The sequence below is a fragment of the Tupaia chinensis genome, unplaced genomic scaffold (assembly GCF_000334495.1).
Source record: "Tupaia chinensis unplaced genomic scaffold, TupChi_1.0 Scaffold000253_1, whole genome shotgun sequence".
NCBI lineage: Eukaryota > Metazoa > Chordata > Mammalia > Scandentia > Tupaiidae > Tupaia > Tupaia belangeri.
The window spans coordinates 176296-183568 of NW_006159733.1; positions in this window are offsets into that span (position 1 = coordinate 176296).

Below are 7273 nucleotides of genomic sequence, written 5' to 3' on the forward strand. Positions count from 1 at the left end.
TCCCTCACTGGAAATTGGAGAAGCTTGTTTCCCACATGCTTTTACAAAGTGCTGAGTCACTTTATGCCTGATTCTGAGTACCGACCTCCCTCACCTTCTGCCTAAGTGTGCTGACCTCATGTGTTCCAACTTTGGCATATGTATGAAATGTGTGAAGCTTGTTTTGGTGCCCAGCATTCCCTCACCCCATGCCCAGTACGATTCCTGCTTCTCTCTCCTCCACTCTAGCCTTCCACTGCTCATGGAACGCCCCCTCCCAGGCTGCCACCTCCACCCGCCATCCGCATTCTCTCTACTACTCTTACCCAAAACCTTCCTCTCCATTCTCCCCATCAAGCCTCTTCTCAGAACTTACCAAGTGTGAAAAAAAAAAAAAGAAAGAAAAAGGAGAAAAGAATTTACATAAAGTTGCTATGTGAAATGATGATGGATCCTGTTTTGTTTCTGCTATGAGATATTTGTGACCAGCAGACCACAAATAAGTATCTACTTCTGTCATGGAATCATTCTAGGTGTTCCTACAATCACCCACCTCCATGCTTTCTCATCACACTTTTCATCTACATCTCCTGAGTCTGTTGGCAGGTGTTACCTCTTGTGAGGTATAACCCAGAACACAGAGAAACAGGACGCGCTGTGCTTTCGAGCTTCTAAATAAATTTTGAAAAATTGTAGCAAAGACTTGAAGGTCATGACTTTTTATTTGCAAACCTACTGGGTTTTTTAGTTGTAAGCTTGAGCCCTAAAGAATACAGAACATGAAATGTTAGCTTCTTCAGATAAAAAAAAGAATATATGGAGCGCCAGGGTCTGCAACAACCCAGATTGGTTTGACTGGAGGAGAATGAAAGTCAGAGTAGGAAAATAAATGACAACTTCCCAGATATGTCCTGTGCTGATCTGAGAGAGGGAAAGACAAAGGGAAGGAGAGACCAGAAGTGTCACATACACCTGAGGAATTTAATAACATAGGGCCCCTATGCCTTGTATCCTAAGGCAGGAAGATGAGTTGCCTGCATCAGAACGGTGGAACAGCACTTGAACAGAGCTGGGGCATGACATGTTCAGGCAGGTAAAAGACTGAAGATAGAGTCCCCACAAAATATGAACAGCTTGAGAAGTTTTTCAAGAGGCTTAGAAATAGACTGACCAAGAACCTATCTACCTGAGGGGTATAGAGGAGGTAAACATGAGGAATGATAGCCTTATCACAGAGCATGAACTCATATACTTCGGTGAGTACTGAAGGAGTAGAAATCAGTGACTAAGAACCATTCAAGATAATATACATCCCATGCAACACCCTGACAACCACGATTCAGATGATCTTTCCAGGGTTTTGACACCATATAATCACTTTCTCCTTCATCTGTAGCTAAACCCAGAAATTAGAACTAGAGAAGGAGAAAAAATTCTGAATTGATTGGGTGTATCCTAAAATACCTGGACCACCTGGAAATTACAGAATTCACATGGAAATAACTAGATAGACTAATTAAGCAAAGTAAGAGCTTGAGATAGAGGATGGTTTGTGATATTAAAAATGCAAGCAGTTGCACTTACTTACATTGCATCTCTGAGTTTGTAATCAAGACCGTCCGGGGAAGCATGAGTGCAGGGTGGAAACACAGGATACTCTTAAGGTAAAGGAGCTCCTCAGTGTCCTCTAAAGGTCACTTATGTAGACTACAGTTCCAGCATGCTTCACTGATTCCAGCCTCCACATTCTTATGGGTGACTTCAGCTGAAAGGGAATTTAGGAATTATTTATATCAATACCTTCACTTTATAGGTATGATGAATGCAATTCAAATATAGACAGTTAAAGTTTCACAAGTAATGTGAGAGGTGACCTTAAAGCCTTCATTCCTTCTTTTTATTATTATTTTTATATTACATTTAATCACATATATCTTTGCACTGTATAACATTTCTTTTTCCAGCATGATTATCATGCATATCAGTCAAGACAAAGACATTACTATCCACATCATCATCATCAAATAGCTTTTCTTTTTTTGGGGGGGATTATTAATTTTTATTCTCATATTTTTAAACATTCAATACTATACATCAGTTGGCTTGTAAAAAGAATTTATCCAACATGAAATACTTCTCAGATCAGTCAAGTAGAGAGTACTATACATGTTATTATCAACAGGTAATAAACCATTTCTGTGTCCCACTAATATCATACCTCCCTAATTGTTTTCAGGCTATCCTTCTCTATATTATTCCCTTCTTCCCCCCATCCCAGTTCCACACTATCTTCAGTGTCCATAACTATTTTCCCTGCTTTTATGGCCTCCAATATTTCAATCTCTATCATATAGTATGAATAGTATATATTAAGTGGATACATACAATATCTTTCTTTCATAGCCTAGCTTGCTTCACTCAGCAATAAATCTTTTATATTTGACCACTAACTATCAAACTCAAATACCAGAGTCTTGTTTTTTTATGGCTGAATAATATTCCATAGAGCACATGTGCCACATTTTTTCAATCCACTCGTCTGTTTGTGGACATTTGGGTTGGTCCCATGTCTTAGCGATCATGAATAATGCTGCAATAAACATTGATGTGCAAGTGCTTTTCTGACTGAGCATTCTTCTATACTTTGGGTAAATACCCAGAAGTGGGATTGCTGGGTCAAATGGTAGTTCTATTTGTAGATCTTTAAGGAACCTCCATATTTTTTTCCACAGTGGTTGAACCAATTTACATTCCCACCAACAGTGTAGGAGAGTTCCCCTTCTCACCATAATCCCATCAACACTTACCACTTTTTTTATTTTTAATCTTCACCATTCTGACAGGGATCAGATAGTATCTCCTAGTGGTTTTAATCTGCATCTCCCTTATGATGAGGGATGTTGAGCATTTCCTCATATGCTTTTTAGCTGTTTGTATGTCTTCCTTAGAGGGATTTTTGTTCTGCTCATTTCCCCATCTTTTGATTGGTTAATCACTTTTTTGGGGGTAAGCCACTTGAGTTCCCTGTGTATTCTGGTTATCAGTCCCTTATATGAGGCATATTTTGTAAAAATATTCTCCTATTCTGAGGGTTGTTGAGTCAAACTAATTACCGTGTCCTTTGCCATGCTGAAACTTCTTAATCTGATATAATCCAACTTGTCTATTTTGGGGATTATTGCCTGTGCTTTGGGAGTCTTATTTAAGAAGTCTTTGCCTGCCACAATGTCTCCCACAGTTTCCCCAGTGTTTTCCATCAGTAGTTTTATTATTTGAAGTCTTAGGTTCAGATCTATACTCTATTTTAAGTTGATTTTTGTTAATGGTGAAAGATGGGGATTCAATTTCATCTTTCTGCAGGTGGATACCCAGTTTTTCCAGCAACATTTACTAGAGGTTTTCCTTTTCCCAATGGATTGACAGGTATCCTTTGTCAAAAATCAGTTGTCTGTATGCTTTCAGGTTTATTTCTGGGGTCTCTATTCTATTCCACTGATCCACCTGTCTGTTTTTGTACCAATACCATTGTTTGTATTGGTTTTGTTTATCACAGCTGTTTTGATTATCACAGCTTTACAGTATATTATGGGATCAGGGAGTGATATTTGATTTTTCTTAATGGTAAAAAAATAAGAATTCAGTTTCATATTTTTGCAGGTGGATGCCCAGTTTTTTCAGCACCATTTGCTAAAGAGATTTTCCTTTTCCCAATGGATTGACTGGTATCCTTTGTCAAAAATCAGTTGGCTGTAAACTTTGGGGTTTACTTCTGGGACTGATAAAGAAAAAGAAAGTAACCAGATAAATAAAATACATAATGAAACAGGCAACAATACAAAAGACACAATAGGAATACAAAACATCATTAGAGGATACTATGAGTGACTATATACCAACAAACAAGTGAACATGGAGGAGATGAACAAATTCCTGGATGCATATAATCTACCAAGATTGAATCAGGAGGACATAGAAAACCTGAATAGACCCATAACAAGCCATGAGATTGAATCAGTAATAAATAACCTCCCAACAAAGAAAATCTCAGGCCCTGATGGCTTCACTTCTGAATTCTACAAAACTTTTAAGGAAGAGTTAACCCTCATTCTACTCAAACTATTTCTAAAGATCCAAAAGGAAGGAAAACTTCCAAATTCATTTTATGAAGCCTCCATCATCCTCATTCCCAAAACAGATAAAGACATGACAAGAAAGGAAAACTACAGACCAATATCTCTGGTGAATATAGATGCAAAAATTCTCAACAAGATACCTGCAAATTGTGTCCAATACACCATATAAAAAAAGATTTTTCATCACAACCAAGTAGGCTTTATTCCGGGGATGCAAGGGTGGCTCAGCATATGCAAGACCATAAATATAATACACCATATTAACAGAAAGAAAGAGAAAAATCATATTATCATTTCAATTGATGCAGAGAAAACATTTGACAAAATCCAACATCCTTTCATGATTAAGACTCTCACTAAGATTGGAATAGAAGGGTCATTTCTCAACACAATAAAAGCCATCTATGGAAAACCTACAGCTAAAATTATACTGAACGGGGAAGAGCTCTATATATGAACAACAAGGCGAATGAAGTAGATCTGAAGAAAGAAATCCATTTTACCATAGCCACAAAATATATAAGATATCTAGGAATAAATCTAACTAAGGAAGTCAAAGACCTTTACAAAGAAAACTATGAAAATCTCAGAAAAGATTGAAAAGGACACACACACACACACACACACACACACACACACACACACATACACAAAGCCTTCATCTCTTGGTGGTCAGCCCAGGGTCTTTGCCCTGTTCCAAGCAGTTCCACCGGCCATAATTCACTGCCTCATGAATGTGTCGACTCCAGTGTTATCCTTCTGTCATTTCCAGCATATCTGGCCAGGCCATCAGCATTTGTGGGAGTAGCTGCATAGGGGAGGATTTCAGCTAATTCATTTTTCTCTCTCAGTGGAGGCTGCAATGGTTGTGAAGTGGAAATATGTTCTTTCTACCCGAAAAGCAGAGCCCACCTTGCTACCAGGATAACTTAGATTTTGTGATTTCCAAATGGAAAAGGAAAATTCCTTTCAGGTCTCCTTCCTAGAACATCATCATAGCCTGAAGCACAATGACAGCCTTACACACGATGCAACAAACTGTTTTCCAGGACCTATTAAACTGGACTGCCATGGCAGCAACCAGAGGTACACCAGGAGGATGACTTGCTGAGAACTCTTCACCTTGCTCTTATAGAGAGGAGCATTAATGTGTGGAGATGTTAATGCTCAAAGGCAGAGAGAGAGGATAATTAGTGATGGAATCTCTTCAAAAGTCTGACAAGCCAGAGCTAGGGCAGCAGAAAGGACAGCAGGGGTAGTAAGCAGACACTGCACCGCAGCAGAGGAGAGAAGCACAGACCTGGCAGCAGTCACCCAGATCTGCCTTGGCCACCTCAGGTTGGAACCCCAGGTCTCTCGCTAAATCGGGAGGACCATTTGGAAGAATAGGAGCAGGAAACTGCAGAAGCCACTGAGGAGCAGTAAACTACCACTGAGCAAGTTAATGACCACCAAAAACCTCAGGCAGACAGAAAAGTACTAAGAATCAAATCATGCAGATTATCATAGTCCAGAAACACTGCCATTATCAGCCAAGGCCAAGACTATCCCAAGAATAGAAAGGCCTTGTCAAGCAAGCATGGCATACAGAAGCATAAAGTGCTCATTCTGTGAGTGGTCCCATCTGCCCCATTAGATTTCCAGTTCCCCAAATACACGTTCCAAGCCTTAGCACTGAGTTCCATATATTTAATATATTTTGAATGTGGTTCTGATATTAAAGTTGAACCACTCTGGTAACTAAAATGAATTAATACTTAGACATATACATTCCCGGTGGGTAGAAACTTGACTGACTTTACTTCCAATTGTTTACTCAATGTCAGACGTGTACATAGATAAGAGTAATATTAAAAATACTTAGCAACTGGGCCAGCTCTGTGGAAGAGTAGAATGTATTACTCAAGAGAATCTGTATCCCACATGGTAACTGCAGGTCAAATCCCTGGCTCAGTCAGTCTGAGACATGCCAAGCACATGCATGGTTGCCCAAGATCTGACAGTCTGGAGGACTGGAGGAAGGGGATCCCAGCATGATCGGACCCTGTGCAGATGCTTATCTCCCTCTCTCCCTTTCGCATGTGCATGCATACATTCTATCATGCATAAAGAAAAAATATTTAGCAAGGTAGCTATCAATCAGAACAGTCACAGCAGACCAATGAAAATTTGTGCTGACTGGTATACCACACAGGTACATGATACCAGCTAAATACCACTGTGAGTGTGGGACTCTAAAGAGAATCTTTTCTTGAACGATGATCATGGATTAGGAATTATCACAGATATTTACAATAGCCATATACTAGGATTTAATAATTATTTAATAATTTTCCTTAAATAGTAACAAATTAGTAGATCAGAAATAACTGAAATGACCATGGATTCATGAACTTCAAGTGTCTAGCTTTAAGGAACAAATAAGAAATGTTTAGAATATAAAACCAGGGAGTGAATATTAGAAAGAATATGGATCTCTGGGTCCTAAAGAAGGAAATGTAACTGGTTTTAAATAGGAAAACTAACTGCAGGGACCAGCAGTTAGCATAATATCTATATCGCTGGACTCCCATGTAGTTGACCACAGGTCGAGTACTGGACCCGGTGACTTAAACTGACACCAGGCGCGTGTACGTGCATGCCCAAGATCCTGAGAGGAGAATGGAGGAGAAGGGATTGCGGCATGGCCATGCCCCCTGGGGGGTGATTTCTCGCTTTCTGTCTCTCTGTCTCTCTCTGTCTTTCTGGCAAGCACACGCGCCCTATAGCAAAAATCTCTCCAAAGAAAGAAAGAAAACTAACTGCAATTGCTTTCCTATTCTAGGGGAAATAGTAAAGTTCAAAGAAGTGAAAAAGTTTTTTTTTTGTTTGTTTAAGGAAACACTTCGGTGGGCATTTTGATTGTGAAAGTGAGGGTCATATAGGGGATAGAGTAGTTGAGACAGAGAGAAGATAAACTACTCTAAGTAATGAGAGAAGGATTTCAGTTTTCCTTTGAACCAGTTGACAGGCAGGTGTGGGGGCTCTGAGCTCCCTAATTAAAAAGGTAAAGAAACTTCCTTTGAGAAGAACAATCCAATTAATCACCCCAGTATCAGGCTGGGGTCTCCAGTGAGACATGATCAGAGACAGATGTCATTTAGTAAAGGCTGGTCGATGTG